This window comes from Struthio camelus, chromosome 13 (genome assembly GCF_040807025.1).
Source record: "Struthio camelus isolate bStrCam1 chromosome 13, bStrCam1.hap1, whole genome shotgun sequence".
Classification (NCBI taxonomy): domain Eukaryota; kingdom Metazoa; phylum Chordata; class Aves; order Struthioniformes; family Struthionidae; genus Struthio; species Struthio camelus.
The window spans coordinates 14752146-14778233 of NC_090954.1; the positions used below are offsets into that span (position 1 = coordinate 14752146).

Here is a 26088-nt window from a genome sequence, read left to right on the forward strand (position 1 = left end):
GAGGGGACTTGGGTTTCACCCTAGCGCACCCCTTTTCCAACCTCTAACTGGCAGCAGAAAAGGCCAAATTAAATCCTGAGGATCAAAAGTAAATGCCCAAATGAAAAACGTACCCCAAATTAAACCAAACTCTCTCAGGGCTTATTGTGACTGTTCTACTCTGAAACGGCTTAATAAGAAGGAAAAGAAGAAAAGTCCCAAGGGAAGAAAAAATAGGATAACAATAACTAGCCACCACTTTCCCAAAGTACCACAACAATAGCACTACAGTTCTCTTCTCTGGTTGTAGTAATACTTTAAGTTTGTAAGGCCAGAGTTCTTATCATCTTGCTTTGTATTAAGGCGTCATCCAAGCTGCATTGACCTTCCAGTGTATGTCACTCACTAGTTGCTTTCTGATCTCTTAAGTGATCTCTCCTCTCACAAGGAGTATCAGAGCATACCAGGTCCTCCATCAAGTCTTGCTGCCTAAGAAAGACTCATTAAATAGAGTGTAATTGAGTTAGACTTTGCTAACAAGAGTGCCCTTTTCTCTTTAGAGAGTATACCTTGAGGCTGCTTGTTATTGAATTATATCAGGGTGACTGATCAGTCCAGATACATTTAAATATAGCTGGTTTGCATAGACTTTCAGACCTTGCTGTCATTTCCTCCACTTTATCGTAGGATTTCTTTCTTAACAGAAATGCCCACAAATATGATAAAACATCAAATGTGAATCATATTTCAGGTCTGCCAACATGTGTGTCCATCCACCCCCTCTTTCTCTCACCAAATGTCTCTTCTGCACTTCCCTCCCTCTGACACTTTCTAGGAAGAGCTTCTTCTCTTTTAGGCATCAGTTAATGTTTTCAGCATTGTTCAGGATTTTATAGCTGGATCTTGCTTGAGTACTTGTTGAATTCTCTCTCCAAGACGCAAGAAGTGATAATTTGCATTTTAGCAGACAGAAGTATTATTAGATGTGATGTTTCAAATATCCTACCCAGGAAAAGGCAACAGTTTCTGTACATAATTTACATCCTTCCTGCTGTAATTACCATAAACCCCACAAAAATAATGACTAATGAAGAATCACAAAGTTTATGAAACAATTGAAATAATATTATTACTATTTTCTGTTAATTTAACACAAATATATTTGTTTATTTTTGATCTGTAAGTTCTTTTGAGGTAACAAGTTTTGTATTTTATTGAGACATAAACACAAGTTAAACTTAGATGTTATTCAATGAATTGAGTAAATAATAAGAAGAAATTTTAGGTCACTTACTTATCAAAGGGCCACAGGCAGGTGTCTGAAAAATCACAACCATTTGGGGCTGTAAATAAGAACAGAGAAGTGAGAAAAACTGTAATGCAGATAGAACTATGAATGACGGGAGATGTCAGATATCTTCCTGCAAGGATAAGCGAATTGACAGAAGTGGCCTCATACACCCTGATACTCCCATCGAAAGTATTCAGGAAGCATAAATTTTATTTTCATGGCAAGATGCAACTGCTAGAGTCCTTAGTAATATAAGGGCATCAATGGACAAACTCAAAACACGCTCTTATATTGTGGTAGGCATTCTCTTCTGGCTCTAGGTGTAATATTCTGTCTGGAACTGTTATGCAAGTCAGAGTAAGAGTGGTAAATAAAACATCCTTTCCCCTCACTTTCCTTTCCATACACCCTCAGTTAACAGATGTATGCTTAACCCATTTGACTAGGCTTCCTGTCTGGACACCAGGCAACTCTGTTTGAGAAAAAACAGTAAGAATATGCCTTTGGAAGGGATTGTTATTCCTAGTGAAAAAAAAAAGACGACGACAACAATTAAGGCCCACAAATAGTTTGAGCTTTATATTGATGATTTCTGAGTAATAAACAACACCTTGGTCTAACATACAGGACCCTTAAGCGCTTTCCAGTGAGTTGGGTAAAACCTTATTTGTTCAAGGTCACTGAAGTGATGGAATTTGTCATTCTTGACCTGCCAGCAGTACAGGTCAAGACTGAATAGAACAGTTTGGTGCTTAGCTCTGGGCTTCTTGTAATCCATTATTATTCTGAAATGAAAAAAATAGCCAACAATCCTTTCTGCTGTGTTATCTGGAAATAAGTGAGCTCAGTAAGAAAAACAAAAATGAGGTTCACCTTAAAAATGCTTTCTGGGGAAGGAAAGTTTGATTAGAAGAGACAATTCTAATATCATTTTCCCATTTTATTTTGAGTTTTCTTCAGGCTGTGGTAAATAAATGAAAAAAGAAAATAAAATTATCTGAGCAGAACGAATGTAGAGAAACAATAAAAGGGCATGAAGCAGAGACTGCAAATCACAAACTAAGCAAAAAAAATGAAATGAAGATCATTATAGGTACACAATATTTAATAAAGTAATGAAATCTAATAGATATTTTGTGTCATAGATATTAAAGCAGTTACAAGGCAGGTAAAGTGATCATTAACTAATTTTAGAGTTAAAATACTAACACACAGAAAATGATCAACAGTTTCAGAGACAAGGATTAGAGTAGATGACTTGCCAATGTTTTCAAAGTCTTTCCTCTACTGTGCCCAAAATAACCATATCTTTTCAATTTCTTATTATACAAGATTTATATAATACAAACCAAAAGACTGGTCACTAAAGGATTCAAGAAGAAGATTAAGCATGTTCTGAAAACAGTAAATGTCCCATTCTGACCTAGGAATTTGTCATGAGGAAAAGAAAGAGTGGAACGCACCTTTTTTGTAACACAGTTTAAGTACTGGTACTCCTTTTCTCTTGAAAGTAAATTTGATCAATAGTCATCAAGTAAAATTACTGTTGACAGCATTATTTCTTTACAGGAAAACTGTCTTATCTGGGTAGGGACTCTAAGACTTTTTGTCTCAATAATCTGAGAGAGCTCTAATTTCACATCCTTTCACATGTCGAGGTGGATGTCCAAAACTTAAAAATAAAAAAGTAAAGAGTAACTTTCTCAATGTATAGGTGTATTTTCACAGAACGATATGATGTTTGCAATTGTACATGTCCAGCAGAGGGAAGAAATTAGCGTTCTAGGAATAGGAAATTCAAGGCTCCATTAGTCAAAATGCTAGCTCTTTAGCTTCTGTATGTTTATTACTTTCATATATGGTCAAAATGTTTTATTATCCAGCCTTCATATTTTATTATTTTGTCTTACAAATCTTTCTCTCAAGTGACTGACCATATGACCCTACTGTCACTCTAATAATAAAAGAAGTCTGTTAATATGATTTCCTCCATAGACTATTTAATATTCATCATACCTGGATAACATAAATGATTTATGTCGTGTAAGTGGAAGAAAGAAGCCTACAGCTCTGTTCAGAACTGAAATTTTCAGGTATTTTTAATAGTGCCTTATTACATCTTTATTATGCCCACTGACCCATTTTGACTTCAGTTCATCGCTTACAGTTGAGCTGAAAGCTCATTTTCAAGTGCAAGAATTCAATATTATACATATAAATCATAATATCAGCTGGGCATAATGTGTTATCCTTATGTAGGTCTGATTTCACGGCAGTAACATAATTAATATATAAATGGAAAAGAAAAGGGATTCTGTAGTGTTGAACAAGCAAAATGAACTCCTACTTCTACTGACCTGAATGGGGCCAGGATTTCATCTCTACCCTTACATTGTCAAGATCTCTCTCTTAAAACATATCTGAAAGAATTTAGGCCTGGTGGAAAGCAGGATGTTATCTGCTAAGATTTTATGTGGCATATGCTCTACTTCTAAAATGCCCTTTCGCTCCATAACTCACTCCTTTTACAGCCAGGTTTTCGTTCTTCAGAGATTTTTAAACACTGTAAGAAAAATACTGTATTCTTTATTCAAATAACTTAAAATAACCATTTGCAATTTATTTAACTATCATTTATCATTATCAAGATCCATTTTTGTAGGATCCGTACTAAACTGAATAATTGTAATTTAAAATGTAAGTGAAATGTTCCAATTTGCCTCACTCGGCCTGCTATGCTTGCATGAAAATCTTCTCAATATCTTGAAAAGGTACAGCTATATTAAACTCAGGCTATGAATCCAAATGTCTTTTAAGTGTTGTTCTTGGTGACTTCTTCACTACATTTGTTATTTTGAACAGACATTAGTGGTGGTGTTTATTATTGACATAGCCATAAAATGAAGATAAAACAAAGCACATGGTCCAAGAATTCTAGGGCACAATCCCTGCATACAGCAAACAGGCAAGCAGTTTGGTCACAGATATCTGCTTCTTAACAGTTTGAGATGATCCCCGCTTAGCACAATAAATGCATCTTTTATTTTGTATGCAAAACTTCTTTCTAGGCTTTCTATGATTTGCCTTTGGTGTGAACCATTTTAATAAACTATATTTCAGAATATACTTGCGATTCATAGTTTCAAGCATATGTAGAATACTTTAGAGAATATCTAGAAACCTTTATAAAAGTAAAAAGCAAAAATTTGATATTTCCCTTTTTAAATATTTGCATATTTTATATATAAGCCTGTCGTTCCATTGAATGTGTCAATGAGGTAGTAATGACTACTTTTCCCTATTTTACATAGGGGTAACCAAGGCTAAGTTTTACAAAGTATCTTGGAGAAGCTATGTGTATGAATTCAGATTATATTTATTTGCCAAACTAACTAATCAATTCTAATCAATACGTGTTTGAGAACACAGTTCCCATTTGGACTACCTGTCTATTACAGTGATGTATCATTATCTCAGCAATTTTGCCTCTTGCCATGAAATGGGCTGATAAGGACAATTGGAAAGACAACAAGTATGGATTGAAACACTACATGTCGACTTGATTTAGAAAACTTAAGCCATCATTAGGTGTCTTTACAATCCCCAGGTTGAAAAATTAAATAAAGCACAGCAAGTATGTGTAACAGCTAAGAAATGAACTCAGGCCTTACAAATGCCTGTGCAATGTTTAAACCACAAAACCATTCCTGATAACTAATATGGTACATTATATGAAAAGCCTATTAAGTTTTACATGCCTATTATTTGTTCACAATGATAGATATGGGCAAAGATTCAAATACTATGATTCCTCTGAGTTAGCCACAGTTATAAAAGTATTTTGAGCACCACTGCATGTGAACTAAATCAGCATGCTGAAGCACCTATAGCTATACTCAAAAGCCTGTGAATTTTTGTAAACATTACAGATGTACTGGATAAAGGAGTAGAGAGGCTGACATCAAACGGATACTTTCGTCAGACACTAAGGAAGAATAGGGGAAAACTTAGCATTTCTGAAGCCATACTTCAAGTGGAAAAGTTTCATTTGACATGAGCCAGAAAGGCATGGAGCACTGCATGTTCTTGTCTTGCACAGAAAAATGTTTGGAATATTTGAATGTCTGAAGATTTCAAATCATTAAGGAGGATAAAAAGGGTTAATAACCTTACTATTTGTTCAGTATCATGTTCGGTATTTTCACTAGTCTCAACAACACACTTTTGCATAAAAAGGGATCTGAAAAATTATTTTACAACTTCAACTACTTTAGATCTACAAAAATATTCCCTCTGCCAAAATGGGTATTTCCTTTTCACGTGGTCACTGAAAGAACCTGAGCTGCAAGTCATGCTTGACATTTAGCTCGGAGAAAAGATAGCTTTTACTTTAGATACATCAACCTCTCAAAGCCTTTAATAAAGCTCACCTAATTTATCTACTTCAGAGAATTAGCTGGAAATACGGAAAGTACTATTCAGGTGTAAATCATTTCTCACTAACAAAGAGTGATTGGTGATGGCAGCTCCTTTCCATTCTCAAGGGCTTGGCAAAAGTAAACGGCAACATTCTCACTCATTAAAATGATCATTTTCTCAGGTTATACATGTCCTAATTTGCAAAATGTCATACACACCAGTGGTACCATCTTCTTTGCAATATCTGAGACCTCTAAGAAATTATGAGATAACACATGGCTTTGTGAGCAGTAGTAAACTTTTAGCCTCAAGAAAGAAGTTGTAGCTTGACACGCACACATAAATCAAGAGGAAAATAGCATGCAAAAATCACAATGCACAGATCCAGATATTGTTTTCAGATGTCAGCATTTCAGCTACTAATATATTAAAAAGCATCTGAGTTGGTATGGTCAAACTGCACCCAAGCATATCTGACATGGGTTGAGGAAGAAGAAAAATCTTCAGAATCAAGTCAAGGAATTAAATTATTCCCTTTGAAAATTTGATCTATTTTTGAGAAAGGCATACAGGGTGTAATGCAGTCACCACTAGCCCTGAGTAATTAAGGCAGTAACAACAGCACGACCTGCATTCTGTCACTTTCAACTTGTCAGGACACTGTATACTTTAATTTTAGATGTCATAAGAGAAATCTAAGCCCAACTGGATTAAGTGTTAAGCATAGATGCATTTTGTCATTTATGATTGAAAGTGTACACCTCAAACAAATAACAATTTCTGCAGAGTCTTATAGCTCACTTCCTTGGTAAGAAAAAGCAGTGGTCTTTGGAGCACATCATACTATTGTTCTGCACCCCAGGTTGGCTCCTTTAAACTCCAGTGATCACTGTGGCAGCTGTGCGATTTAAAAGTCGCACTATTAACACGATAAAAAGTGGAGGACTCAGGAACCAGGTAAGGGGAGTTTATTCATCAAGAACCCTGGACAAAGTCAACGTTTACTAGAAAAAATAAAGCCAAGGTGATGAACTGATCAAGTTTACAATCCCTGGGTTTATATTTATGAAATCTACTGCAGTACTCAAAGATGATAGCTTCAATAATATATAAATTATTAAATATTCATAATAAAATAGGAATTATGAGTTAATCACCTGGAAAGCTGGGAAAGGTCAGAAATCACTACAGATAAGGAATTTTTATTATATGCAGTACATGAAGTATATGAAGAATCCATACCTTTGATGCGATTTAAATTGTATTCGATAACAACATCCTATTAAAATATTTAATCCAGTGGTTAACAAGCTAAGTTTTACCGCCAATAAAGGAAAGAGGGGGGAAAAAATCTTGCTTAGACTCTTAAGGTAAAAAGACTGCACTACTGTAGCGAAGATGGTTCACTGGATCTCTAGAAAAAAATGGAATCTATATACCATTTTTAATTGCGTTTCCCATTCTATCACACCACAGTGGACTGTTACATAGTGCACTATTTTGGCTCTAGTGTTCCACTGCCTACAGGTATCACAGGTATTTTTTTCTAGGTGAAAATAGCTAAACTGGGCTTTTTAGTTGGAAATAGTGGACATACTGTAGATCTACTTTAAAATTTGTGGAGAGGATTTTAAAGTAGATTTTTTTGGTTTTGTTTTTAGTTTTGTTTTTAATTTTCTTGCTATTTTAGTTGTCTGTCAGAACCTTTCTGGAGAGGGGAACTAAATTCACACAATTTTGACCAAGTGAATATTTTTATTGAGAAAAATTATGACTTTTAAATATAATTTTTCATAAACGTTAAAGAATATAAAACTTATGATATTTTTAGGGACTGCAAAAGACTCTGTCCTTTATCAGAGTCTGCGACTTTCAATGCCTTTGGCACAACACTGAGCAACTTAGTGTACTCCAAAGGATTGAATGTGAGGATTTCCAGTAAAAGAAAAATAAAGCCTGGTCTTGGGATTATACTGGTTCCAAGAGTACTCTTTACTATGTAGACCACTACAGACTTTTTCATTGACCTTGCTGAATGAAAAGACTCCCAGCTTACACATCCTAGTTTAAAGGGCTCTGGGCCAAACCAGTAGCTCCTATTCAGCAGATGAGGTTGTAGAGATGGATGTTTGGATTCACTGATTTCTAAGGATATAAATTTCATCTGTAAGAAACTACTTACACTACCAGGGATTAAGTATGTTTTATTGTAAAGGACTCAGACCTTTGTTTTGGGAACCAAAAGTTATACCTTTTGATCACACTCTTCCTTTATTTGGCTAGTGACATCTCAGTTGCTTTTTAGAGTAAAAGGACTGCAGACTCATTACATTTAGGCTTTAGAAGTTCCAGTATATGGGATGTTAAAAACAACATATCAGTGTTTGTAACTCTGAAGCCAGTGGCTGAATTAACAGAAGGTAAAAGGTTAAGATAACAATAAAAACAGACGGATAGTCATATGGAGAAATGCAAATATATAATGTAAATGTGCAAACAATTTCAACTGGCCAATGTAAACTAAACGTAGCGTGGCCGATAAAATAGGCCAGCCAACAAAAAACCCGAAGAGACATTTTGGAAAACACGGTACAAAAAGCAGCCTTTAAGTGATTTTAGTTATAATAGTTAGGTCCCACTATAGCATCCACTTTTGTAAAGGTTAATACTCTGAAAATCAAATGCTGTTCTTGGTATGCCTGCTGGGAATTAGGAGTACTAACACAAGGCGTGAACACATTCTCCTTGAAATAACTGCTCTCAGTTCAAACTGCAGTTCCTCTCACTAACCTGATTTTTTCCACTCCCATTTTCAAGTAGCCTTTACCCGCAATAATTGATTTATCTTCCCTTAAACAGAGCTCAGCTTAGGCTAGTTAATCCAAATTCCCTGCTTTTATCCTTAAAGTTATGGTCTAAGCACCTGAAATAGAATGTTTTGAGAGGAAATCCACAATTTATTAAGAACTCTGAAAAATTTAACTCTGTTTCTTATTGTAAAAAAAGTTGCCATCCCAGCTCAAAATACTTCTGTTTAGTGTAACAAGTGCAACACTGAACTGCTTTTATAGATATGACTAATTCAGTTTAGCTTCATTGTAAATTAATGCACTGGGACAGACAATAGTATCGTCATTAAATGGATGAAATGGCTGTGGAATTGTCAAAATTTCTCCCCTAGCCTGCATTGAAGAGCACAATTTCAGCTACATGGGTCTCCATTCAGAGACAAAGACAGTTATACATTGCATTCAAACATGCATGATTTTTTTGAGAGAGGAGTCAGGCAATACAGCCTGTCATACCCTCTGAACATACTATGTGCATGTATATGCAATTCAGTTTAGTTAACATGACAAAAGAGATAGATAACACTGCAATTAGACAAAAAATGCTCCCTATCAGGCAAAGCCTGTCCAAATAGACAGGCTTTCCAATACACTTGAGGATCGAAAGATTCTGAATTTGCCTATGAGTTTGTCAGTAATCACAACAGTTTAAAAGCTTTTTCTAGTGCAGCTCCTAGATCTAACCTGTACCTCTCTAGACAAGTAAAAGATAAGGCCAAAGCAGCTATCCAAGCAAACTGAACAAGGAACTAGGTCCTCTTTCGTTAAAGAGAGAAAAAAAAATCTTGTTAGCCATGACTGGGAAAAGGTTGATAGTTGGCTCCACCGTGGGCTATTTGGATTTCACTTATAATTTAAAAAAAAAAAAAATTTAGAAACGAAAGGGAGAAAATTTCCTTAAAGGTTCTTCTGAGGGACTTGCTCAGAAAAGACGGGAGCCTTTGAAGCAAGGAAATTTAAGACTGAGGCAGTCTGGCTTAATCATCAAAGGATTTTTCTCTATCTTGGAAATTCCTTTTTTTTTTGGTTAAGTATTATTTATGGTGAAGCACTTAAGTGAGGTTTAAATGTGTTCACAAAATGCACTTCCACATGGAATACTGCTGTTTTAGTATGGTTTAACAGCTTCTCCAGCTGTATGCTCAAAGCAGTAAATTTGTATTTAAGGCTATTTACATATATATGGATGGAAGACTGGATTTGAAATTCTAAATCTTACTTTTCGCTCAGACAGAATAAAAAGCACCTACAGAATGTGATACTTAAATAATCTAAGTCTGCTGCTCTTAGTGAGCTTTTCTAATGCTTCTTATTTTGTTCCTCTTGACTAATCTGTCTACTTTCAGCCTTTCTTTCTCTCTTCTCTCCTTCTCATTTTTCCTTTTTAGGCACTTTGTTTTGCAAGAAAAAAAGTTCCCCAAACCATTAAAAAAACAGCTCATTCTCTTTGATAAATTACCATCATGTAAGACTCAATAGCAAAGTTAAGAGAAAATTCTAATCAATTCAGAACACTCTCTCAGGAAGTTGCTTTCCCTATTAATCAATCCTATCCTTGTAGTGTGGTCTCAAGACCATAAAAGTAAATTATTTCTATTTAATTCACTCAGGTATCTGAAGGATGTTCCCCTTCACCTCTGTGTCTTCTCTCAACAGCTTGCTTCTTTCTTTGCCACAGGAAACCCAAGAATCTACCACGCTTAACTTAGACATTTTAAAGATGGAGGGGAAAAAACAAAAACAACAACAACAAAAAAAAAACCCAGTATGCCAGATGGAAAATGAGAAGGTAGTGTATTAAGAAACATGAGTGAAACATGGCTCATCCAGTCTGCCCAGATGTATACAGTCCATGGCACAAAACATTTTCAGTACTAGACTTTATTTCCTGGTTTCTTGTCTAAACCTCAAAGCTATAGTTTCTTTTGAGCAACTGAATGGTTCTGACCAGCCTAATGAATACCATCTTACTCTGGGATTCAATTTACTGCATTAACCCACAGTAGTATCTCTCGCTCTCTAGCTCTTTCTGAGAAAAATTAAAAAATAATAAAAAAACATCTTTAGGGATTTATGTTTTAGAGTAATGAGGAATGTATCTTTGCAGGCCGAGTATCATTCCAAGTCAGGATAAAACTGCTATTCTTTAAAAGAACCTCCTCCTACCAATCCAGCACAAGTGTTCAATGAAGCACCAGTTTTCAGGCAAATGCAAAGCCTGATTTGGCATTTCAATGAAGTGAATCAATTGTGTTTAAAATGCTTTTGTACAGAAGTAATCAGATGTACTATATATGCTTCAGATTATTTGCCTAAAAAGGCAAGGGAATCTGGCTTTGACAGAGGAAAGTCATGACCGACACACAACATTAGTATTCTTCAAAGGAATCAGCATATATCTGAGCAAGAGAGGTAAAGTATATATCTCTCTTGATATAATATACTTGGATTTCCAAATACTTTGGACAAAGTCCTCAGCAAAGGTCCAAAAAGATTGCCTTCTTTTGCAAGGAGATGATTTTGTCTTAAGACAAAATGGAAGATCCTCCTGTTAAAGTATTAGACAGAAAGCAAAGGCAGAAATAAATTATAAGATTTCCCAACCGAGAAGTTTAGTGCTGGAGGCTCAAAGGTGTACGTCCTGGACCTGTGTTGCAGATGTACGTATTTATACATGTATTATCTGAAAAAGCAGTCAAAAACTAAAATGACTATTGACAACTGGCAATTGACGATTGACAATAATCAAAAGTAAAGTCACTACAAAGAGCTGCAGAAAGATCTTACAGTGCAATGTGACTTGGTAATAAAATTGCAGATAATATCCAGTATGAATAAACACAAATTAATGCACAAGGGTGGAAAAAATTCCCTAAGAATATATACATAGGCCTTTGTTCCAAATTACTTTTTGTTAATCAGAAATAAAACTTGAAGTCTCTGTGGGAACATAAGTTTTTTCCTCAGCAGCAGTCAAAGAAGGTTTAGAACATTAGAGTAATGGGTAAAAGAACAGAGAGCAAAACAAAAGCCATTTTTACCTGACTGTGCAAATCCATCTTGTGTCTCTAAAGCAGTTCTAGTCATCCAATCCCCCCAAAAATGATGTAGCAAAATTAAAAATGTAAAGACCAGAGTGACAAGGAGTTACAGGAAAGCTTATAGAAAAGCTTACATAAGCTGAGAGACAAGGAGACTGTACAGCTGCACCGTAAATGAGCTGGAAAGTACCCTGGTTGGGAAAAATTCTGGTTAAAAGCAATAGTAATAAATTTCAGCAGTTCCGACTTCAGATTCACCATATGGTCACACAAGAAGCACTTGTTCCCATACAAGCGATAAGGCAGCATGGGGACAGGGTTTGAATGACTGGGGAAATATTGGGAGTACTCCTTCCAGTGACTATGTTGGCTGAAAATGTTTGCAAAACAGTAGTGTAACTAGACCACGACTCTTCACCTTAGAGAAAAGGCAACTGTGGAGAGATCTAAAACTAGCAAAATAAATATTTCTTGAGCAAGCTACTTTATATGATTTTGCCAAAATCATGACTGAAAGGAACAAATTTTGCTCCACCTCATGCTTCAAAATGGGGTGGGTGCCAATTTACAATTACCAGAAAATCTTTTCTGTACAACACAGGTCATTCTTCAGGCATTATACTTGTGTTAATTAGGCTATTGAACAACTTACCAAATACAGAAAATGTTTACATATAATTTTTTTCTGTCACATGGCTGTTATAAAGCAAGAGAAAATCTTTTTGTTAATTTGATCACCTCTGTGACTGTGAGAGAAAAAACTGTGTCAGCTTTTTCTATAAAATGTACCATTTTGTTATAAATATTTGCAAGTCTTGACCCACAGCTTACACTCAGTTACTATTCCTAAACACTCAATTTTATTCCTTTCATTTTATCCAACTTTATCCTTTGCATGTTCACAGACAGAGAAAGTAGAAAAGGTAACTGTGAGAAATGAATGAAATAATGAATCGGAACGGGTAACCTGAAATTTGTGACAGACACTACCCGCAAATTTATTTTGATGTCGAATACTGACAACTTTCTTTTACCATTCCTCAAAACTGAGACAGCTTACAAATAAAGTTAAATATCTTACATTCAAAGCAAAGTCAGTAGAATACCAAAAGGTGTTAAAGCCTGATCATATTTGTGATGACTACTCAAAATCTGGAAATCACCAGTTTGCTCTTCTTCCTTTCATATATTACAGTGGTTTGTTTAGCTAGACCTACTCTTAAGAGAAAAAGAAAGCAACTGTGTTTTTAGTATCATCACCATCCTAGAATGGGATAAAGACAAGGTTTCAGTTTCCCAAGATCAGTATGTCCCCAAAAACTCAAAAGAGAAATGCAACTTTGTAGCAGAAATGTAAGTTAGAAAGCAATCTGTGATGAGAAATGGCTATAAAACACTGATTCTCACAGAAGCTGGCAATTAAAGACAGTTCTAAAATTAGATCTGAGCCCTGAAACCCTTTTTCTCTGTAGTTTTCCAGCAACATTTTGTTTCTAAAGGGAAAATAAACTCGCAGCCCATATACAGGTAGCACATAAACTTCTGGCTCTCAAAGATTATACAATAATCAACAGTCATTCTCCTTCAGTTCTCCTCCTACTTTGTTCAAAAATTAGCTTCAATTAAAAAAGCGTTAATAACTCAGGTCCTTTGGCCTATGAGAAATTATGTAACACCTCAGGGAGACCCATCTGGCAAAAAGGTTTCAGAACTGAGGCATAGTTAAATTTGAATTATCCAGGATAGCTTTAAAAAAAATAGGGAGAGAAAGACTATTAAGCATCCCAAAGTGCTATTTTTGCTTTGGTATGATTCACATTGCAAAATTAAACACGGCCTAACACAAAGACAGCTGATTAGGCCACCATCTTGATGAAGGAAGGCTCCAGGTGGCTGATCTTGATGCACCTGGGTACTGCTATTTTCATCTAAGCAAAAAAAGGTGAGTCTACGCACACTGCGTGTTTGGGTCACGAGGGTTCCACTCGACATTGGGGCTATGTTAGCAGAAAGGATTTTCCATGGCAAGGCCAGAGTGGCTTAGTACAAACAAGTCTTTTTGTCTCTAGATTTGTCTGACAGGATTTGTCTTTAAAATCTGCTATGGTTTAGGAATCCAGAGGCAAGGGCTGGCTCATACAGAAGGCTAGGACGAGTGTTCAGAAGATCCAACAGCAGACTGGTATATACAAAGCTATAAAAAATAATCATTTGCCAGTAGGAACAGGATTGTTTTGGGGGGATTTAGAAGACTTTATTAAAAACTACCATTTCCTGGTGGATCATTGTTCTACCCTCTCACCCAGTAAGAGTCACAGTTAGACTGTCCCAATGCATATACATACAGGTGCTGGTCATGCATACAGGTGCTGGTCATGCCTTAAACTTGCTTGGAGAGATCCACCTGAATAGTTACAAATAAAAATTGCAGCCCGCTGTTTTAATTTACTCACTCAAGTGCAGTGTCACTGCTATGTCTGAGTCAGTCTTGTGCACTGCAGATCTTGTTCCCAAGCAAGCTGCAGCCTTGGGTTGAATAAATAAATTTAAAAAAGAGAAGAACAAAATGTTCTAGGGTTGCTTTTTGTTTCTTACGAATTCCTCAACAGGATGTTTCAAGCTTCAGTATGTGTACATGGAACACAACTAAACAAAAAAAAAAAAACTAAAATGTATTTGCTTTCTAAAAAATATTGGATGAATTCCAGAGTCAGGGAAAAAAAAAAAAAAAGGAAATGAGGAAAATGAGTAGAACTATTCAGAGAACTGAGTGATAGAAACATATTCTCTTGTCATTTTATGTCAGCAATTTTCAGCCTTCTGCAAGTTGTTATAAATGAACCATTTTTAGTCTCCCTGACCTGACCAGGGAGTTTATTTCACTCTCTGATGAAAGGATAATTTGTAATAGACAATACAATCATTTTGCACATCACACTGGCCTCCCCAACTTTTACTTCATATTTCATACACCTACTCATGCTGTCTCCTTCCTCTCAACCACCCTTTTTTGAATGAAACACCCAGATCTTGGGATTCTCTTATACCTAAAAATACCTTGTTTATTTTATACCTTGTTTATTTTAGCTCTCTGCATGGTTTTCTTTTTTCCAATTTTGACATGAATTATGATAATTTAGAAAAAAGTTAACCCTCTTTGAGACCTTTCCCCCTAAATGTGTTGCATATTACAAAATGTCAATGGCAGAATCTCTTATGGTGTAGCAGTTGACAATCTGCATATTTTAATCAAGCCAGAAAGTTTTAATTATATTGCTAGAGGCATCCCATTAACATTTATTTTCTTTAATAAGGACTCTGTATGAGATTCAAAAAAAAGGTAGAGCTTGCATTGGAAAGAAAGAGGAGGGCACTCCTCTGTTTCTTAAACACAGCCAAATCTGAACGCTATCACCACGAAATGAAGATATAATTTGTTTTCTTTTATAGCACGAAAGAGAAAATCGTATGTTTGATACTGTTAATTATAATGCATTTGGACTCTGTAACTGCTCTAACAACAGCAGGACCTTTAAATAAAATTCTCCTCCCTACCCATTTCCCTTTCTTCTGTCTTCTGGCATTTAGTACTCAGAGTAGGTAGCCCCATGCAGTTGGGAACTGTGCACCTGAACAAATACAGCTGTAAGAACAGCATGAGTCTTGCCCTATTTAAGCTCACCTTGAACAATGACAAGGCAGGGGATTTTAGTTTGGGAAATGGAGCATCAAATATGAGGCCTCCTCAGATGCCTGCTTTGGGAAAGAAAGGGAACATTATAAAATGATCACACTTTGCCATCTCTGTTGGTGTTTGAAACAGATTAAAGAGAAGAAAAAACAGAAGGGCTCTGCTGTCATCTACTGCAGACAGAGATTTTCTCCTCTTAGAATGGTGGCATAACTTCTCATAGAAATTTATTTTAGATTTAAATGTTATTGCAGCATTGCCATTTAAGCCACAATTTCCTATATTGTTGAATAATATTTTTTGATATTTCATGGAATGTATGGAATTAAAGATCTACTTGTGATGGCCTGTATTTTTGGACCCAAGTTTATCATTTGACTTATTTTCTTTTAAGAATGAGCTCATTAGCCCCAGGGTTCCTGGCTACACTCCAACTCAGGTAGTTCTTTTTCCACAAATTCTCTTTAATCTTCCTTTGGATACACTGTATTTCTTCCCAGGGTTTGAAAGCACTATTTATGTAGCATTACTGTTACAAGCTGTTACTGATTCTTTCTCCACCATAGATGGCAGCTCTGCAAGAGTAAGAAAAATAATCGGTATGGGATCAGTAACAGTTGAGAGATTAGAGCTAGAAGAGATATGATATATAGGACTGTTAATGTGTATCACAGTAGCAGGATAATAGACAATTTGGCTGAAATTGCTCTTAAATATCAGATCAGCTCTATTCATAGAATTCTTGTTTAATTTTGGTCAAATCCATACAGTATATTTAAAATGTTATAACCACGTAAAAAGATAGGAAAGACATCTAAGCCCAGTTTCCAGAAGGGACTTGAGTGTCTAATATGTTAATTACATGGAGTTTAAACTCCTGAATCCAAAGATGCAACTTTGCAAATATGCCTTTAAATTGCATGGACGCTAGGCAGCATATATACTAAAAAAGGAATTTGATACTGAAGTTCTCCACATACATGAAGCTCTGGTTCAGTGAATGACCAGAAACAACTCACTTCTGGTGGGAATATGTATCATGTGCCTCACTGCAGCAGACAAGCCTAAGCATTCCTCTGCTTTATTCCGTTATAGGCCTTGAGCCAGTAAGAGCCTACCTGCAACAAACTCATTTTTTCTTAAAAAATAAAAATAAAAAAATTTCCCCAAACCATTTTATTTTTTAAAATGGTGAGGAAAAGAATCTGATTCTCCCTTCCCCTTGCTTTTTAGCTAAAAGTTTACTAGCTGGAGCACTGAGCCAGGTTCAGTTCTCTTTCCCTCTTTGATGAAGTTAAAAATCTATTTATCCACCACTTAAAATGCCCAGACACAAGAGCAGAGACACTTTGAAGCTTCATGCACAGGCTGTGGCATTTTGCACGCAAGAATTAAAAGATCATTTGTCAGCGTGGGGGGAGTCTTAGTCTCTGGCCTAAGGCATGCAATTGGGAAGATGGATTCCCAGGTTGATCTCCAGAAAAAGCACAAGTGTAAAATAAAATGATTAGGAAGAAAAAAAAAAAAAGGGGGGGGGGGGGAAGAAAAAGGATCTTAAGTATTATCCATCTCTTTTTCCTCTTTTTTCTTTCTCTTCAACTGGAACCAGTTCTCCCACCCAGGCTGACTCCAGCAACTAGTTCAGTACATGGAGTGTGCGGTGACAGCTTATGCAACAACACACTTACAGCTGTTCCTGTCTGGAACACAGGTGTCCCCTTTTGATATTTTTCTGGCTAGACAGCCAGTATAACAATTTTTTGGAGATCATCCACAGTCATTTCATAAAGAGAATTGTACATCTTTACTGCCACTAATTATAGTAATCATCTTCCTTCATAACAAGCCAAGAACTTGAGCCAGGGCGCCTAATTTTGCTTTTACTCCCGACTCTGAGTTGCTACTATACTGTTCAACCTTCTCTCAATTAAAACCTGTCAAAATGTTTAGCTGAACTTGAAGTAGAGAAAGCAATAGTATTTGCTTCAAGATGTAGATTGCTTTCTAGATGCAGACTGCCCAGTAACCCTGGATTTAACTGTGAAACAGAAGAAAACTATGTTTTGAGGTGTTTCTCAGGAGACTAGGTGACGGCTATGTTGTAATATCTTATTCACACACAAGCATCCTTTTGATTAAAAAGTACCTCAAAAAACACTGGTTGTGTGAGCTACAATATATAACGTGGTCTTCAATATTATCTCAGTTTTGATGAACAAGAAAGAAGGACTAAACAAGATAGCTATGTTAGTAGCGTAATTTTGTATATTTTCAAAAATTCTATTCATATATTTGAAATTAATGCCCAGCACATTTGCATGAGAGCCAAAGAAACTGAATAATAGGTGTAAAATGATATATTTGATAAAAATAATAAAATAATGACATTTTAACATCTATGGCATTCAGAAAATTCTCATGGAGATCTCATGATTGATCTGAAATTTAGCTGTGGCATTGAAAATTATACAATATATAGGAGTATGTCAAAAGCTGGATACTATTCAGAGAAATTAAAAGAATTCCGCGCTTATTGCCTCCACTTTGTCACCCAATTTGCTGTATTTTTGAGAATAATGATATCTGTTTGTAATCATTACCTCTGTCCTGTAGGCATCATATCCTTAAGTCTTGTTAGATAAATTCTGTTCCAGGTACTGCCAATGATAAATATTTTGTTTTTCAAAAATTATTTATACTTATGCAAACAGGCCATTTTCAGATAGCATGTCTAGTTACAATGTCAAAATGCCAATTCCAGTGAGTAGCTGCTACAGAGCAAACTAAGAAAGGGATTTAATTTAATTTAATTAGCTTTCATTTAAGTTAACAATTCTTTTACAAACTGAAGATGAAAGATCATTATTTGCTTCTGCATAGAATATGACAAATGGTTGACTTTTTTTGTAGACTGCTTGAGCTACCTTTTCTGTTAACTGGGATAGAAATTTAATTTTTGCACTCACATTATTGGCTAGACACACAGTGTGGGACTGGTCTGACTTAAACATCTAAATGCTATTGGGGCTATTTAGCCCCAATTCCTTCAATAATTGAAGGACGGACATCTTTAAATGTCTAAAATTAGATCTGATAAATCTCATCTCTTTCTCCCTGATACTTTCCAAATAAAGGATTTACCCTTGAAAAGTAGGCATTTGATTGTCTTAAAATCATTGGAATATTCCATGTCACCACTGTGCAATGTCCTGTTTACAGTGCATGTTAAGAGAATTAAATGAAAGTGATAATTTGTCGCATGGTAGTGCAAGGTCTCTGTATCTTTTCTATACTCTTCACTGTCAATACCAAATGTCACAATGTTGAGCTTACTAGCTTGTAACAGAACTTCATTTGTTGTTCTCTGCTTCTTCATAGCCTTAGTGTTCTTAAGTGTTCTTGAGAGATTAGGATAACCTTGAGTTAAATCAAAACAAAAGAAAAAGGAGAAGTAATTTAATGCAAGCAGTTCAACCAGAGGATATTATGTTGATAAGGGAATAGCCCTGGAACATGACAAATGCAAATAAGTCAGGCAGTAATTATGTACTGCATGTTTAAGAACTACTTATATAACAGGTAAGTACAGGGAAAATTATCTCTTGGAGATGCACTGTTGCTTATCAATTCTCCCTCCATAAATACAGGCATATACATTTGTAAAAACAATTAATAAGAACATGCAGAATCAATTCAAATAAACTATTTCATGTATTCTTAAGAGTGTACATTTATGGGATGGTTTTTAAGTAAGACAGTCAGAAATACACTTCAGACCAATAACTATAACCCTAGTAAAAATAACACTATATACTGTACTATTTTCAAGACAATTTTTCTAGTGAGTAGAATGGTAATGGTGAAAATTATGAGAGCAATACAAGTAAAGGTAAACAGTTTCAAAAACATTCAGAAAAACATCCTCTAGAAATTTTATAAATTATAGAATTAAAAGGTGAGCAGAAAAAGAAACAGTGGACACACATTTTGTAGCTTAAGGTTTGCTTAGGGAACTCCTCCTCTCTCAGTCTCCCCTGAAAGCATTTTCAATCCTTCAGGATTACAGCATGACATTTCTAGATGTTCATATAGCTAATGCACAAATGGGATTCTAGTTTATCCAAAGTGAAGTTAAGCAAGCAGGAATTAACTCAGAATAATGAAATCAATATTCATTTATCATCCTTCTAACTACTCAAAGGTCAGAAGATCTCCTTTTACCTCCAGCTGGCTGTTTTATTATAGACAACTCTACTGTATGTTTAGTATGATAGCTCTGTCCTTTCAAATGTTTTGATATGCAAGAAAACAATATTCTCTCAAAAGACTTAGAGTTGCCATTGTTTTGCATGTTATAGAAATCCAACAACTGACAAAAAACTCCCACAGTGCACTTTCTTTTTTAAACCTAGTAAATCTAAAAGGTTATCTGCTCTTCCTTGCTCGTTTGGAGAGGCATGTCCCTGCAAACACTTATATGATAAGGTACAACATTATTTTTCTTCAGTGAGCCAGCTAACAGAAAGTGAGAGAAATGTAAAAGGTAGATAATGCAGAGAAATACATTTCAGATAGGATATGAACAGAGATGAAGAGTCATTAAAGCCAAATATACAAAGAAATTCTTCTGTTAGAACGTTTCACATAGGTGAAAATGTCACAGAAGCAACATAATAGTTCTATATTTGAATTTCAATGTCTGTCCATGACACTTTTCACAGTGGTATCTGAACACCTGGTACACATCAGTTAACTGAACCTCATTGCATCTGTGCAAATCCAGGAAGGTATTGGTTACGAACATTTTACAAATAAGAGCTGAAGAAATGAAAATATTGTGGATCTGATGTTCCAACATACCAAATACTAATTGCTCCCAAATTTTGCTTGAGCTGATGAGAGAAATATTTGCCAAAACAGGAAACCAGTTTTCCAGTATCTTATACATAAAGTCACACTTCCTCAGTAGCCATTCCACATACTTGTCTCTGGAACTCAGCCTGTTTTATGCTATGCTATCCATAGAAACTGAAATCTGTGGTTAAGCTACTAGCATTTTTCAGAATGGAATAGCAAAATCTTTGTTCTACAGGCAAAGAATTTTATTTCTACTTCCTTAGGACTAACAATTTAAAAACTTGTTCATATCCTTCCCTCCATCCATCAAATCATGTCATGTTTTCTAAATATTTTCTCAAAAAAGTTGTCCTTTGAAACTGATTTCAGTTTTTCAATCAAAGTGAAATCAGAATTTCTTTACCTTTCCACTTTGTATTTAACTAGGGTTGGCACAGACATTTTTCTCTGCAGATACTTAAATTATTTTTCTCTCCTGAAACTAATTCAGGTTTGTATGGTATATTAAGATACTGCCCTCATGTAAGTCCCTCAAGGTTTTACACACTTTTCCGCCACCTATAATCAAGTTTTCTAGTGATGGGTAAAGCAATAGTTTAAAGACTTTGTTGCCAATAATTGGTATGAGGCACTAGTATTCAGAGCTTTTCAATACATAAAATATTAAAGTAAAAATTTTTCGTCTATCTTCACAATTCCCTAATATCATTTATTGTATAAATCTCTTTCTTTACAGTATGGTTATTGATTTCTAGACACAAGAACACAGAATCTCTTCTTTCTCCTTAAACAAAAAGAGCATTTACCCACCTAATAAGAGTTTTTGGCTAGAATCCATTCATTGACCTGGAAGAACTGAGAATCTGGAAGCCTACTGACTTTTACACTGAAGGCCAAGGAGAAAATGTTCACTGGAAACTCAATAACTTTAAAGTTCCTTATATCTCATTCATGCACTATTTCTCTGCAGCTTTCTCTCGTCTGCTGTTGTTTGGCTTTTAGCTATACTGCTGCTTGCTTTCCTAGACTGTCTGAGGTACTTTTAGCGGTGAGCACGTGCGTGTGTTTTTCTTTTGAGGCCTGAGCTTTGCTTTGGGGTGGGGGGGAAGGGAAGGAGCGAAGGAGCCCTGGTAATTGCTGCTGAAGACGCAAAAACCTATAACTTCGCTACTTAAGTCCTTTTTGTACTGAGGTGAAAGTGCTGGTACTCTTTTTAAATGATTTTTGGACCAGCGAGCCACCCCTTGAGCAATTTTTTTCATTTCAGACAGATTTCCATACTCCAATCTCTGTGTGAGAAAGCTTACGTTGAACAAATTGTGGCTATTGGTATTTGTATTCCCTGCACAGTCACAGCACCCCCACCATCTAGCTCATTACTGAAAATTGCTTTCGAATGCCTTCGGTATGAAAGGTGCTATTATAGTATCAAATTCCACTCCAGTCTGCATTTCAAATTCTTGATTAAAAACGTATCTTGGGCTAACAGGTTCTCTATTAACATCTCACCTATATACTTTACTTGAATAATTCTAAATAATTTGTTACAGCTAAGGAAAGTCGGCGCTGCTTAGAATAATCGTTTGCTATTACTGCTTCAAATGAGATGTTTATTGCAACATTGGATTCAGTACTATAAAATATTACATTCAACCAACTTCTAAACTTCTGTGGTGAATAGGAGTTACATGACTGGGGCTAACATACACGGATATCCACGTACCCGTGTGTGTTATACAGTATAACATACACTGGTATCGGAAGTATATGTTCTTTGAACATATAAGCGAACAGTCGTTGGAGAAGTTTTTTCATGCATATCAGGTCAAAATAAAGTTTTGCTTATGTCATTACCATTAAATAACATATGCAGAGGGTGTCTTTGCTGTAAGTAATATATATTCTTTTAGTTACAAAAGTATGATAGGACACGTTGCTTTACTGGTAGCATTTGGGTGCCAGGATCCCTTGGTTTTACTTGTGGATATGTCACTAACCAGCGTACCCCAAAGTATTCACTGCAGAACACTTGAGATCTTCAGATAAAGGAGCTACTGTACATCCAAATTATTAATTATAATTAAAACTCAGTTACAGTGGGAGAGCATTTTGCCTCGGACGGTGGTAGGCCTTACAGACCATTTGCTGCTTCCCAGAGGTGTCCTAGGATATGGACTGGCAACAAGTGAGGTTTTTTTCCCAAGCCAGAAAAGAGCTTTCAAGAATAATTTATCTGCAATTCGACAGTTATGGGCAGCCAGAATCTAATCAGACGCACAGCCTGAACACAGGTAGCTAACCTTGTCTCTGGAGATGCAGGCACAGCGGCTTGCCTGAAAGACCTTGGCCGTGTCCCTTGTCAGAAGACAAACCCTCTGAAAGCACCGATAAAATATCAAGGGTGTTTTGGTACAGGCAGCAGAAGCCCAATTTGATCACCTGCAGCTAAGTCTGTAAGCTCTGGGTGCCTTTGGCGTCAGGCACAGCCCAAGAAACCTGGTACAAGCCTGGGTTTTTCCTGCCATGGCAGAAACGACCAGAAAACCCTAAGGGACTCTGTGTCGCTGCTCAAGAAAGGATTGCAGCAGTCAAAGGCCAACTTGGCTCTTGGGACTTCTAATTTCCCCATCAGTACTCTGGTTTCCACGCTTTGCAGTAAAAACAAACAAAAAAACCCAGGAGACCTTGAGGTCTTGAAACCCGGAGCTCCATGACGAGCCGGGGCACAGGAACTGCTGGCGCCCCAGGTCAGCCATTACGGAGCAGCAGCCCCAACGGCGGCCATTTCAATGAGGCAGTCTGAGGCACCGGGTGCCAGGGGGGAGGGGGGGAACGACACCCACCTTCCAGGACCTGAGGCCTGGAAAAAGGACGCGAAAATCGCAATTTGTCAGGGCGCTGAGGGCACCGCGGCCCCTTCCCCCGCCGCGGCACGGCTGGCTGCGGCGCAGGGCCGGCCCCGCCACCACGGGGCTGCCCGGGACGGTCTGGGAGAAGGAGCGGCGGCGGGAAGCCGGGCAGCGGCGCAGACCTCCGCCCTGGCCCGAGCAGGGGCCGCCCCGCAGGCTCTGCCCTCCCGTCAGCTGCGGCCGGCCCGGGCTGGCGGCGGCCTCGCCCAGGGGCGGCCCCCGCCGCGGCAGGGCTCGCCCAGGGGCGCCCTGCCGCGGGGCCGGAGCCGCGGCGGCCTCCTGCCCTGGGCTGAGCGCCCCGTTGGTGCACGGAGCTCTGCAGGCCTCTGCGAGGAGAACACGAGGCCTTCTCTTCCCAAGCGAAATCAGATCCCCACGTGTGGGAACGCACCTGGCAGGATTGCTTTTCTCTGCTCAGGTGTGGCTGCAAGAATATTCCTCAGTTATTTTACTGTCAGCTCTTCCCCCTGCACAGAAAGGCCCATATCTTGGCATAGGGAAGCATAAATGCACTGAATCTGTTTCAGAAGGGTTTATCTTGATAAATGATAAACAATGATTTTATTTTTATATTTTATTTTTAATTATTATCTTGATAAACAATGGCTGAAATAAAGATAGCTTCAGAAGTGAGCTAGGTTACCATGCACCTATGCTCAGCCTTTAAGCAACTTAAACTATGTAAACTGCTTCCTCAAAGTACTTCCCTTAAACACACATACATTTTGTTCTGCTATTAACACAGCTGATCTCCCAACCAAATCGAAGGTTGGCATTAAAAATCAAATACATTGATTTTAAGGAGATTCCTTTCATTCTTAAGTAACAGGCCATAGATTCCCAAAGGAATTAACTACCAAAGCTGCAGCCAAATAGTCGGGGTGGGCAGACAGCCAGGGCCAGTCTAGTGGGAAGGTGTAGGAATTCGGTCTGCGCGGTGCAGCGCCGGGGACAGCGGGTCTAGGGAGAGGAAGGGAAAAACTAGGCATGTATCTTCCCTGGTAAAACAGCTTAGCTGTATAATCTTAGAAAACAATATAGGTAAGAGGAACGTATCAGCGACGTTTCCCTCCACATCTGAAAAAGTTATTGCTGCAGATTTAAAATCTGCAATTAGTACTGCAGTTCATAATATTCCAAAATCAGTCCTTACATATCTTAGCTGATATTTACATTTCCAGAAGACTTTTGGAATTAATTACCTGTTGTAAACATTTCACAGCCTCTGGAGAACTGTGCAGACTGGTTTTCCCTGCATATCTATGACAAGGAGCTCAGAATTGACTGAGTAGTTAGCAGAAAAGTGGGATAAAGACATTTAAAGATAGGTTTTTCATTTAATAACAATAAAAGTTATCCGTGAACATTGTAGATCTCAGTCAAGTGCAAGCAATAAACTGAATTAGGATACAGTCAGAAAAAAAATCAATTAGGATACAATCAGAAATGGAATTTTGATCAAAAAAAGTGCAAACTAATTATTCTGTCATTTATGTTCCGTGATAAATAAAAAGTCTGAATCGCGGTTTTCCCCAGTGATTTCCAAGTAACTCTAGGCTATAACCTTTCCTTGATAAAAGTATAGAGCAAAATGTTTTCAACACTGAAGAAAGTAAAAAATATATGTATGCTTACAAAATTTTTTGACAACTCAGCCTCAGTTTTGATGACCTTGCTGTAAGCATCTCACAAATACTTTGAAATGGAGAACATAACTGATGAGGAAGGAGAAATAAGCTGAGTACTGTTGAGTTCAAAGTTGAAAATTGCCTGTATTTCAATAACAGATGAAACTTTGAAATTTGCTTAGTTTTGGATTGTGTTACCAATTCCAAATTACCACACATTCATTATAATGTTAATACATATCTATAGCAGAGATCTACACTAAGATCAAGGCATCTGTGGATTTGAATCAGAAAAAAGCAAGATACGTTCATAATAAAATTCAAACCAGTGAAATCTATTTCATCTCTTGTCTTCAAACGCTGAAAAATTTTTCTCCTCTTCCTAACTACAGAATGGCAGCTGAAATCTTAACGATTCACCTCACTGAGCACGCAGCATTCCCCTACAGTTATGAGCACTGACCACCCCATGGGTCCCTCCTTGCACAACTTTGCACCAGGCTTGGTTGCACTTTGGTCTGAAGAAAAAAGCAGTGTTGCCCAGTGCTGAAGAAAGCAAGCCCACTTACTCATTGTGCGTGGTACACACAAAATTTAGTCAAAGACAGGGCTGAAAGAGTAAGGAATACTGCTATGAGAAGACAATGGAGGAATTAAAATTGAATGTGGAGCTTGAGAGGGAAATGCTGTGACCTGAAGCTAGAGGGAAAGGAGGGAAGATACATAGTGAATAAGCCTTCATAGAGGAGACTATGATCACATGCTAGGAAAAAGAGACAAATGAGTGGGCTGACCAGACCAGAACCTGCACAGTGAGTCTACAAAGCAGTCAAGAAGCCTGAGAAACAGACCCAAGGAGTGGGTAGATAAAGCAAATGAAGCGAGACAAGCTGCGCTAGAGAAGATATGGGACTAGCATAAGAATATGCAGGACAAAATGGATAGAAAGGGATTAGACTTGGCAAGGATGAACAAAATGTCTTTGCCTGCTGAAGGAAACTCTTCTATGCAGTCAACATGGAAGCCAAGATTCCTGATTCTTATGACTTTGTCAGTTTGCATGTGTGGAAACCATCACCCATGCTGCTGCTTCATTACATTTAGTGCTAATGAGCACCAATAATAACCACTACAGCTATTAGTAACTCTAGAAGTTCAAAAGCCAGATGTCTGTTAGGTAAATTCAATGGGATGCTTACATGCCATTTTTATAGGAACAATTTAGTTAATCTTTAGAGTTATAATGCAAGTTCTGTTCTGTGTGTACAAGTTTATGCATATATAATAAATATTTTGTTTACTTCTTCAGGAATACAAATTACTGGAAATGAAGTAAAAGGCAATGATGTGCCTGATATGCATGCTTTTGAATTGTTGCATGGGATTGACTAAACAGCTTGCTAATTTGTACTGAAGCTTAATGG

General features: G+C 37.1%; 1 protein-coding gene across 1 annotated transcript in view; it reads right to left on the reverse strand.

Moving 5' to 3' along the window:
* ATP10B (ATPase phospholipid transporting 10B (putative)) overlaps positions 1–26088 on the reverse strand; it is a 331169-nt gene that overhangs the window by 283583 nt on the left and 21498 nt on the right. Inside the window, exon 4 of the mRNA XM_068959946.1 lies at positions 1274–1322. The gene's annotated coding sequence lies outside the window, so the exon portion shown is untranslated. The remainder of the gene's footprint in view (positions 1–1273; positions 1323–26088) is intronic.